General features: G+C 46.0%; 1 long non-coding RNA gene across 1 annotated transcript; it reads right to left on the reverse strand.

Moving 5' to 3' along the window:
- Positions 1 to 7,916: 7,916 nt before the first annotated feature.
- Positions 7,917 to 8,487, reverse strand: LOC119289934. Its single transcript, XR_005141661.1, has 2 exons — positions 8,375 to 8,487; positions 7,917 to 8,257 (listed from the first exon to the last, which is right to left on the reverse strand). It is a non-coding gene; the product is annotated as an uncharacterized LOC119289934 (long non-coding RNA).
- Between the last annotated feature and the right edge of the window lie 3,975 nt (positions 8,488 to 12,462).

The raw sequence follows: 12,462 nt of genomic DNA on the forward strand, positions 1-12,462 counted from the left end.
TTGGTCACGCTCATTCTCGATGATCATGTTGTGCATGATCACACAAGCGTGCATGATGTACCAAAGCATCTTTTGATCCCAAAGTCTAGCCGGTCCTCTCATAATAGCAAATTGGGCTTGCAAAATCCCAAAATCTCTCTCCACATATTTTCTAGCCGCCGCCTGAGCATTGTGGCAATCAAGATTTTTGTTACCTTCCGGTTTTTTCAACGGCTTCACAAATGTTTGTCACTTTGGGTAGATGCCATCCACATGATAGTAGCCATAGTTGTATGTACGACCATTTGCTACAAACTGCACTGGTGGCAAATCATCATTTGCAATCTTATTCGTCAGTGGTGACCGGTTGACAACGTTGATGTCATTTAAAGATCCAGGCATTCCAAAGAAAGCATGCCAAATCCAAGTCTCTTGATCGGCCACCGCTTCAAGGATTATAGTGGAATTCTCTTTTTTGCCGTGGAATTGCCCATGCCATGCCTTTGGACAATTCTTCCAACTCCAATGCATGCAATATATTGAGCCAAGCATCCCTGGGAAGCCACGAGCTTTGTTCATCTCCAATAGCCTTGTGGTGTCTTCAGTATTGGGAGATCTCAAATACTCCTGGCCAAACACTTGGACAATTCCGACTGCGAAGCGCTTGACACACATGATGGCTTGGCTCTCACCCATAGCCAAGTGATCATCAACTAGATCAGCTGGGATACCGTATGTCAACATACGCAAAGTGGTTGTCACCTTCTGAAAGGTGCTATGCCCGAGCTCTCCAGCGGCATTCCTCCTTTGCTGAAAAAACCAGTCATGGCTCGCTAGTTTCTCTGCAATGCGCCTGAACAACTCGGTGCTCATTCTAAACCGGCGATGAAAGTACGACACCGGGTATGTGGGATTCTCCACGAAATAGTGCCTTATCAATCTATTATGGCATCGATCCTATCCCTCCAAATTTTCTGCCGACCCATAACCGAACCACCGTGCTTCGGTTTTTTATTGATGTGCATAGCTAGGATCATTGCAAGATCCTCCTCCTCTTCCATATCAAATTCTTCTTCGGAAGAATCATACGACGAACTCATCTACAATGTTCAATACTAGGCTATAAAAACTACAATCAACATGCAACAAATTCATGAAGTTTTAGCAATACATACCTTGCGGGTGTTTTGTCGAACACCTTGCGGGCGCCGAGCGGCAGCGAGCGGCCGGGCGCTATTCGTCGGAGGACATCCGCGCGCGAGGGGCGGCAGTGACTAGAGGGAGGCGGAGGAAGCCGCCGTGGCGCGGGGATTGGCCGGGGAAACGCCGGAACGGTCGCCGGGTGGCGCCGGCGGCGGCGGCGCCGCGGCTGGATGGGGTCGGTGGAGTTGCGAGCGAGCGCTTGAGAGTCCAGCGCGTGGGAGCGGGCGCATCAAATAAGCGGAGCGAGATGGCGTTTCGGCCCGCGCGCTGAACCAGATATGCCGCGCGCGCGGTTTATGCGTCTCCGTTGGAGCGCCCGAAGCGGTAGCGCGCACGCAAAAACACTGATTTTTCAGCGTGGCGCTTATATATCGCTGCTGTTGGAGATGCTCGGAGGCATCATTGATTTTATTCCATGGGGCGTGTCAGTGTGCTACTCACCGAGGAGCCAAAGTTCAGTAATGGCATCATGTACACGCTCACCACCCGGTCTAAGTCCTCTTCTCCCTTCTCCTAGCAGCAATGCGACGACCGCGGTCGATGGCACTGAACGGGGTGACGGATTTACTTCAAACTTGACTTGTTTGTTACGCTGCCTATGATGTGGGCTTTATTAATTTAAAGTCGCACCCTCCTAACGTCTTTCGTTCTAAAAATAAACTTCAAACTTCCTCCATGTATGTCATAGGCATCGCGTTGCCGACTTGCCGGCGTGGGCCACCGGCGGCCGGACGGTCGTAGCATCCCAATCTCGCAGGACGAGTGTATGGAGGGAAGACCTTACACGGCCATCGACACATTCTACCCGCCGGCCAAGCAGGTTGCGATGAATAAGGGCTGGTCCTCCACCAAATCTGCTGCAAGCAGTTGCTTGCCCCGTTCAGCGTCAAGGTGAGAATCACCCCTATGTATCTTTTTTTTTTCTGATTTCAAGTTTTGACGAGGGAAGATTATGCACTTCCTTAGTTCCCTACTGTTAATTTGATCTGCAAAGCAGTGAAGAATACAAGATATACACACAACATATTTGCTCATGGTATTTAAGGTTCTCTTCACAGTACGGCCATCACTTTTTTTTGCCCGGTGATATTTGACATTTGGCATCAGATTAGTAATACCCATAAGCCATATTTATTATTTCCTAAACAGTGAGTCCACAATGCGATTTTACCATTCCTGCAAGAACTTAAAAGTGTTCTGCCACAGATAGATAAATAGTATATGTTAGAGTAAACCACGTTAGGTGCGTGCGTGGGTGCGTGCGTGCGTGGCCCAAGTCCATGACCGAGTTTGTTAGCTAGCCATGCGTTTGCATGCCAGACAAGTCAGATGCATGCTGGGCCGGGTCGTTGCAGTTGACTGGATGGCTGGACGTGCATGCATGTAGGAATTAGTTAGTGGGGTTAGCAGCGCCGAGTGTGGCGGCTGGCCAATGTGTGCGTGGCTGCGTGCTGTTAGGCTAGTTAGGGCATCTCTAGCCGCGCCCCCAACAGGCCTTCCCCAGGCGATTTTGTCGCGCCGGCGCCAAAAAAGGCCCCAGTCGCGTCCCCAGAAACCCGTTTTTCGCCGGCTCGGGCCAAAACTGGTGCCGGCGGACCCAGGTCGAACCCGGCGCCCTGGGGGGCGCTTGGGGAGCCGGCACAAGCGAAAAAGGCGCGTGGGCCCGCCCTGGAGGCGACCCGAGGGCCTTTTCCCGCCGTTTCTTGACGCTTTTCCCTCGCATCTCTCCCGCTCGCTCGCCTTCCTCCCGCCATTCTCTCCCTTTCTCCCGCCAAACCCCCTCCCGCTCGCCGCGAAGAAGTACGCCATGCCGCGCGCGGTGGCAACCGCGACTGGCGCCGTGGCCCGGCCGAAGCAGAGGAAGCCGAGGGCGCCGCCATCGAAGCCACCGGGCCTGTCGAACCCCGAGTGGAGGGTGGAAGTTCAGCGGCGCGAAGCAGTCACCGCCGACAGGCGGAACAGGGCCATAGCCAAGAAGGCCCGCGACAACGCGGCGCACGCGGCGGCGTCTTCCTCATCGGTCGACTAGGCGAGGATGAATCCACCCGTCGTCACGCCACGCCCAGTACGCGCCCTGGGGACAGCAAGGCGCCGGATCTCCATGGGGTTCATCGTCGCCCGGCTACGCCGACGGTGACGCGCACGGTGGGTTCAACCCAAACGTGACCTTCCCTCATGGTCACCCCGCTACGCGCACGCCCTCGCCCACCTTCGTCGGCGTGCAGTACCCTCCATACAACTACTCGCCGCCCGCCGCCTACGCGTCCACACCGACGCCCCATCTCTACCGTGGACCGCTACCCTTCTCGCACCTCAGCGACGCCGACGACACGGGAGCCGACATGGACGACATCATCGCGACAGGATCGACCGCGGCCGCCGCGTCTCCCGGGTTCGCCACCCAGGACGAGGCGTGGTACCTGGTGTAGCGCGACCTCATCCTGAACGAGCTGCCGACGGCAACGCCAACGACGCCCACGACCACATGGACGCCAAGCCCGAACGACGCCTCTACATCGCCGCCCAGCAGTGCTGAAGCCGCGCCGACGCAGCCCAGCACCGAAGCAGCTCCGACACCGACGAGCCCGCGCACGCCGACTCCGCCAACGCCTGGAGCCGACCCGGCCGAGTGAATCGTTGCGCACGTGAACTTGCGGCGGCGGCGCTCTGTTTTTTGTAACGCCAGACTACGTCCGATCGCCGGATTTGCGGCGTCTTTTGAGAGCGGGAACGACCAAGTTTAAATTTCCCGCATCCTGAGGCCGGCGTGTGGGGGCGTGACTGGGAGCTAGGTCGCCCCCAGAGGCCGAACTAGCGCCGGCACGCCCCCAGGCCGCTCTATTTAGGCGCCCTGGGGGGCCGAACGGCTGGAGATGCCCTTATAGTGGGGGGTAACTTAGCTTCTTTTCTTCACGTCCTCAAATTATTCTGCAAAAAACTGCATATGTGACCGAGCACAAACATAACATGGTTTCCACATGTTGGCAGTGGAAAGATATTTTTATTAGCTCATGGGTTAGGTCGATTTAATTTACTGATGTGCATTAATCACGAGTCTTACTGAATGTGTACTAGTACTTCTGTCCGTTGTATATCAAATGATTTTCTTTTATCTAGGAATTATTCAGTTGAGCAATTCATGGTCATATATGCCAATATTTTCACACCGTGCATTTATATGTATATTGGAATAGCTGATTGGAGGAGATACTAGACTACATTAGCCTGACAAACACAACTGTACACACATAGCTCGTTACATGGGTTGATCTATCTGGGGAATGGTGGGAAAAGACACATGGTGGCCTTTTGATAGTATTGTGATCACTTCACTCTGAAATGAATTAATACTGTTAGAAGGGATAGAGAGGGATTGGTGGAATTGTTAGATGGATATATTATTGAGCCTCGAGGGCGAGTATATATTGAGTACAAGACTTAGAGGGCAAGAAGCTTCTCCTGGAGATAAGGTAGGACACAGATTACAAATCCTAGACTAGCAAATACATGTAACCCAAATATATCTCTAACAAATACAAGAGTACATAAGTAATAGCTATACCATCTCTCTCTTGCTAGTCATATGTGCCAGAGGGGTCCTAAACTGATTTAATATATTTGCATGGGGGTCCCCCATCACATGGTTAGTTCTGTTGTTCTCGTCACATTCGATGATTCTTACAAAGAGGGAAAAAAATCAGTGATGCGTGTTTTTCTATTCGGTTCTTTTAGGTAAGATGCTCAATTAAAATTCAGAGGTGATTAGTGGAGTACTTCTACAGGCAAAAACGATAGCCACGATTTGTCATTGGATGATCCCTCTGGCAGCTCCTTTGTTTCGATGCTGCATGGGTCTTCGATACCCTTCCGGTAGATAGCCATGTCTTTTCCAAAGCACTATATTGGGTGATCTTGTTTGTTAACTGAACTAAGAAGTGTTTCCATCCGAGCTGGTCCATGCAGCAATGGAAAGGTCCGTCCTTTGGCCCACTATGCAAGCCAGGACTCAGGGGGCGCTGTCTAAGCTCAGTCTTCAGATATAAAACTTGCGAAATGAACAAGATTTTACTAGGTACGACAAGACAATGAAGTGTTTTTCAGTAGTTGAAATTTATATTCTACTACGGGTGAATGCTAGTTTTGATCTGCTCTGTTTAGTTGCTAGTGGTTGTGTCCTTCACTGCCTGACATGGTACTGTACTGTTTAGCAGTAACACGAGTAGCTAAATATCTTTTTTGCATCGAGCACCACTCTTATTTTCATGAAAAAGCAGGCGCTGTGCCTTTTTGTGTGTAGAACTTAAGTTCCATTCTTTGCAATTTAGGACAACTCAGTTAGCAAGTTATCAAGAACTGTATCCGAAATTTCACAGCAAGAGAATGAATGCAACTTTATTTCTGCTTTTTTCAGCCATTGAAGTACTGTCCATGCATTTGTCAGCCCTGTTAGCTTATAATTTCCCGGAATCATTTGCAGTGTATCCTTGCTCGAGTCATCGAGTGGCATGTAAGCCTGGAATGAAAGGTGATGGCAACACAGGAACCTGCACTGAGAAATCCCCCCACTGCCAGGTAAGGTGGCTGTAGGTAAGCTAGCATGCATGCACCTAAAAAATGGGTTTAAGTAATTGATGTGGACAAGCTGGCACAAAAAAAGGGTTTAAATATTTTCTATAAATATCGATTTGTAATTTGGGATTGAATATAGACCTTTTTTTTCTTTCTGCTTATAACTTCACAGTTAACCTCATGACGCGAGGTTACGATGTACTCCCTCCGTCCGGAAATACTTGTCATCAAAATGAATAAAAAGGGATGTATCTAGATGTATTTTAGTCTAGATACATCTCTTTTTGTCCATTTTGATGACAACTATTTTCGGACGGAGGGAGTAGGTCTTCAAATCGAGATCTCACTTACAAGATAGGGATAGGGCAGGAGTTGCTCCTGGCGCGTTAGCAGCGGAGCCGTGTGTGCTGATATCCTTAGCTTCTCCCCGCATGTCAGGGTAACATGGATAAACAGTGTCCGTTTTGTTTTCTGTCAGAAAGAGCAGAATTAATTTGAGGAAAATGGCAATAGATACTGTTTCAGATAGACATTTCCTGCTGGGAATTGATGGATACTACCAATTATAGTACTCCCTCTGTAATTAAAAAAATGGGTTTTTATCATTTATGCCTAGTAATCTAAACGCTATTATATTTCTTTATGGAGGGAGTATCACACAGATTAAGGGCCCAAGTATTGTTCTATGCTACTCGGATCAGCCTGCTCGCCATTTCTATGTGACGCGGCCCATGGGCGACACCGACTTGCGCGTGGATGACCTTCTGGACCTCTCGAGAGTCGTCCACCCCATCAGGGACGCCGTGGTTAAGACAACTGCATCACAGGGTGCTAGGTCACGGACCGCGAAGCAAGCTGTCGCGCGCGAGTGCCACGGCCGCCGCATTCGCAGTTCTCACCCTTGTCTTGGCGTTCTTCATTCGATATCCCATCCACGATGGCCTTATGGCACTCCCTCAAACTGCTCCCTCATTCACAGTTCTCGCCCTTGTCTTCCTTTTCTTCATTCGATATCCCATCCATGATGATGTTGCTCTCCTGCTAGGGACCTCAGCCTTGCACATCGACTTTGGTTGAGAAAGAGGAGAGGCAATGGCGGCGGTCACCGTGAGATTGGGGGCAAGTGGCGGCGCCGTCTTTTGTTTAATTATGCGCAAGAGGTTTGCCGAGTGCAACATTAGGCAAAGTTTCGATGACACGCGTGCCACCGATGTGGTTTCAGTCCTTCCGTCCATGCTATTTGTTTGCCGGCAGGATTCCAGCCGAGTACTGTTTCCCTAGTGTTGTACTCAGCCAACACTTTGCCTAGTGATTTTCGGGCATTGGGCGAGTGCCCTGGGCACTTGGCAAAGTTCCACATTCCAGCAGTGTGTGTGGGGTGAACTACGTGTTAATTTAGAGATTGTTCCATTTCACACAAATAAAATAAAGTTAAGATCGCATAATTGGCATGTTGCTAGAAATGTGTATGATGTGCTCTTTGATGACAAGTTGCAAAGGTGCACTACATCACATATTACGTAGCTACTCCCTCTATCCCATAATGTAAGATGTTTTTGCAGCGGGATGGAGGGAGTACTATTTATGACATAGTTTTTTTTTCCAGATTGACATACCACGTAGTTAAGATATTCTTCCGTGAGATTAGTTAAAATTAGCTAATTTTCCATGCATTGCAACTGGGGCATTCATATTTTGGTATCAACCGTGTCCGAATAAATCTGCACCCACATATTTTAGATTTTGGTAAGATTTGATTCGATTTGAGTATTGGTAGGGGAAGGCAGGAAATTATTTTTTTAGATGAGGTTTTGATTTATTTGAAGTCTTGGGAATATTTGATTTGATTTGATTTGTTCGAGTTAATGTAAGACGTGTGGAGGGGTGTAGGCAAAGGTGAATGTACAATGACGAACTTTCTTTAATAGTAGAGATATGTAGCAAAATCAATATACCAAACAAAATTAGCATAGCATGATATAATATCAGATTTAAATAATTAAGACGAAATATGTGTCATTTCGTTATGTAAAAAAGGGAACATAAATAAATGCATACAATCACAATATCACGTGCGCGCCATTTGGCACCCGAAGAGAAACTTAGCGAGGTATCATGAAAAAAAAAAGAAAAACAATGGCTCACAGTATAAAAGAGCAAAGATATGGCGCGTCAGTATATTCTTTCTCTCACAAAACAACCATGCTTATGACTCATTTACATGAAAAGCATATATTTGCTCATGCATGCAACTCCGTGGCAGGTGGGCCGGGACACTTGGGGTCACAGGCGGGACATTTTTGCCAGCACTCCTCTTTGGAAGCGAAGCACGGCTGGTCCGGCGGCAGAAGCTCACAGCAGTAACAGGGTCTCGGAGGTTTACGACATACATGGCCCGTGCAGAAACGTAGGTTGAGCTTGCTCTCATCTAATGCTGTCGCGTTGACCCTAGTAGCTCCGGTATGATCCTCCTGGTAGCTCCTCCTTCTTCCAGCCTCCAAACGACCTGTTAATTCGCATCGAAAAATTCGTGTTCAGAATCACGTACAAGTTTATATATACTCCTACATAGTTACATGATTGCATCACTGAGAAATACAATCGTATGTATATGCTTACATACACTGTGCTATAACTGCAAGGTATCCAAGGAGGAGCAGGATTACTGTCAGCGAGGAAACCAAGCCGGTGCCTCTCATGCTGGGGCGCCCGGTGAAGTGGCTACCTGAGAGTCGGATTGTGAGCTAATGGCAATGGGGTAGCCTCGCGGCCGCGCTTGAATATATAGATAGATTGGAGAAATCAATTGTGAGATGCATAGCAGGTGAATTAGTATTTTTATTATTTGGTGGTGGAGCAGGCTAATTAATATGGAGATCATGTCGATCGCACCATTAACTTTACTCCAGCGAAATAAATTGGAGATCATGCAATCAGCATATCCTTCTAGAAATCAATTTAGTATATTGCAGCAACAAATTAATGTATATGATCTAGTATATATTACTTACCGTTTGTTTGTTTGTGTGTGTGTGTGTGTGTGTGTGTGTGTGTGTGTGTGTGTGTCATTGAATTAGAGGGAAAATGGTGCTGCCCAATTTTTGCATGTAAATAAGATACTCCTTGTGTATATATATTGTGTTCGATTTTTGTCAAAATGGTGCTGCCCAATGTTTGGTTTCAATATATGCTGTTGTGTAGTACGTAGATCCATGAGTATTAGTCATTGGTGGCTATATGTTTCATAACATGCATTACTTGCTGCAATGACTATCATTGTTTGCTGCTGTGAAGAACTTCTAAATTCGATATGGTTGTCAAGTATGTTAGTTGACATGTGTGGCTGTAGTGCACTTTGGTTGGTTTTGGATATTTGGTATGTGAACAAGACTTGTATGGCTGGTTGCTTTTGTATGTGGCAATTGAACTTGCTACCTTATTGTTACATTACGATATTGTTGTCGAAAATTGTGTTCTATGTGATGTCATTTAAGTGTCATGCTTTTCATGTTGTTTTTCTTGAAATACAAATGAAATGCTGCCATTTTTTTGACATATTGTTATTCCATTTTTCATTTGGTACTTCAAAACCAAGCACAGGAACATAACCACCCCGTTCTACTTTTTGCTCCTACTATACGAAGAAACAAACCAACCCATTCCTCTGGAATGTAACAATCCATGATAGTTGGTTCCTCAACAAATTACATCCTAAGCTCCCAGGAATTGAGAGCCCCAGCGGCGGCGCCAGGAATACCATACGCCCCAGGCCGACCCAGGCAACCTTCGGAGCACTGTAGCTACAGCCAACGAAGGAATCAGCGCCCACGCCCCAGGCAGCGGCCCCGGCTGCCTGGGGCCTGTCTCCGCCACTGGAGAGCTCCTAGTGCGTCGTGAGGAGGTCCTATGTTTTTCTGAGACAAAGGAGAGCTCCTATGTAATGCTCTTTTCCTCATTGGGGACCTCGACGCACGACAGCCTCGAGTGGGCTGGCCCATTTACTTTGCCCATAGTGCATGTACACTGTAGCGTAGCTATTTGTTCACTGTAGGGGGTTTCTCGTGCCACCATCGTCACCGTCATCTGAGAAATTTAGCCCCCCTAACCTTCGGCTGCCATCTTGGCGCTGAGAGGTGGGGGAACCTCGGATCTTCAAGACCTCTATGTTCTTCATCAACGGCTAGTGATCATCATAATTTTGTGAGAATACATTTTCTCTCAATCTTTTAGCGGTGCCATGAGGTTAGAGAGTTTTCTATCCTCACACATCCGATTATTCGGATATGATGAGTTTATGTTGCCGTGCCAAGCTTTTTCTGTTGGTTTGATTCTTTGTGGAGGTGAAATCTTTCATCAACGCCATGTGATGATATAGTGATTTGACGGCCAACATTTTTATGGGATCATGCCCAGCCCAAGTACATTCATCGATCAAGGCTTCCCATCTTTTTGCATGGGTGACTCAAGATGCTTTCAAAAATTATTATTGGTTATGTTCGTGTGGGTGAAAGAGTGACAACAACATTGTTGCTCAGTCCAATTGCAGCCTCTTTACCGAAGTCTTAGGAGTATTTCTTCGAGCAGAGATTGATGTTCGTGTGGGTGAAAGAGTGACAACATTGTTGCTTCAGTCCAATTGCAGCCTCTTTACCAAAATCTTTGGAGTATTTCTTCAAGCAGAGATTGATACCGCGAAGAAGGTGTTTTCAAGAGATTTCATAGTAATTTTGAGTCATAGGAGTTACTTTGTATTTTCTAGGATCTTAGGTCCAAATCAGTGTAGCTATAACTGTTATGAGTAATAATAAAGTTACAGGTGTTTCTCGAAAAAAAAACTGTTCACTGTAGCCCCCCGAGTTGCGGTAGCATCTAAGTTTTAAGATGTTTTCTTTCATTTGAACATTTTTGAAAAGTGAATAATTTTAAAACTTCTGAATATTTTTCAAGACAACTATTTTTCTTGCAAATTTCTGTACTAAATTTGGAATGGAAACATTTTTCTGAATTTGTGAAATGGGAACATTTTTTGAATTCATGAACAATTTTTTAAAACAGGATCATTTTTTAAATTTATGTAATTTATAAAATGAGAACATTTTTTTTGAAGTTTTGAACAACGTTTGATTTTTTTTTAAATTCCACACAAATTTTGAAAACACAAACTTCTTTGAAATACTGGATTTTTTTTCAAAATTCCAAACATTTAAAAAACAAATTTAAAAGAAAAAATAAAACAAAAAAGTAAAAGGAACAACAGGAAAAATAAAAATGAAAGAACCAAACCTAAATCGGGCAGGAACCTTCTAGAAAAGTTCTCAAAACCGGGATCCATGGGACGCTAAACAGGCCGGCACAATTAGTAGCTCGCCTCGCTCGGTTTCTGTGTTTGCTCAAAAAATCGACGCAAAGAGCGTCATATAGAATTTGCGGTGTGCTGGACTAATTTTCCAAGAAATTTTATTCAGGTTTTCGAATAACTTATTTTGAAAATTTGATAATTTTGAAATTTTGAGGAATATTTATAAAAAAAGAATTTAATATTTTTTGTATTTGTTTTTGTAAAACACAATCAAATTTTAAAAACATGAACATTTTCTGAACTTTTCAAACAATTTCTGAATTCGTTTTTTTCGAAATTTTCGAAACACATTTAAAAAATGACGTTGTTTTAAGTTTTTGAGCGTTTTTTAACACGAAATTTAAACATGGATTAAATTTTAAATTCGGAATATTTTTTAGATTTTTTAAACACAAAAATTTAATGAATTTCTTGAATATTTAAAACAATTGAAAACAAAATTGAAAAAGTAGGGACACCTTTTAAATTTGTGAACTATGCTGGGAAGATCAATCCTCTATTGACGATGACCCCCTACACGAGAGGGGCCTTCTTGTTCCCTCCCTTATCCCTGCAATGCAGAGACTACGCCAATGTGAAATAGCATGAGGGCCACTAGCACACTTGTTGGCCACCATTTCAATCATTTCCTCGGCTCGAGATCGAGAGAGAAGATGGGTGGTGTCTGCGTTCAAGGGAGATTGATGGAATTGATCGATTACTACAATCATAACAGTTCGCCTGACTTGTTATTTACATACTTCTTGTTGAATAATCACCGTCGGGCGATCTCCACCTGAATACATTAGTTAAAAGGGAGCCAACAGTTTGGCCAAGTTACAGAGTTGCCCTAGGATACGAGGAGGGGTATTCACAGTAAGACATGGTGTCAGTTTTTACTTCGGTTGAGTGCATTGACGAGATAGTAAAATCCAAAACAATGTTCTTCATGCTAGGCGGAGGTGGATGGTCCCGTTGCAGAACACTTTAGTGTTGCACAAGTCCCAAATCTTTCAAAGTATGGTGGAGGCGACCGAGGGACAAATGCTATCATTGATGCTGGTCGGTGTTGGATGTTCCAAACATTTGGGACAGTGTTATCCTTCTCTTCTAACCCTATCACCACGCACGCATCTCTCCTCGGGCCGGATCGGTCAATGGCGGCGGGGCCGCCACTTCCCCTCAACCTTCGCCTATCCTCACACCCAATGGTCCCCGCCAGCCTCCATTGCTCGCCCGATGCGAACCCGTGTATTACCCTTCTCTTCTAACCCTATCACCACGCACGCATCTCTCCTCGGTCAGGATCGGTCAATGGCGGCAGGGCCGCCACTTCCCCTCAACTTTCGCCTATCCTCACGCCCAATGGTCCC

The sequence above is a fragment of the Triticum dicoccoides genome, chromosome 4A (genome assembly GCF_002162155.2).
Source record: "Triticum dicoccoides isolate Atlit2015 ecotype Zavitan chromosome 4A, WEW_v2.0, whole genome shotgun sequence".
In the NCBI taxonomy this organism is placed as follows: Eukaryota; Viridiplantae; Streptophyta; class Magnoliopsida; order Poales; family Poaceae; genus Triticum; species Triticum dicoccoides.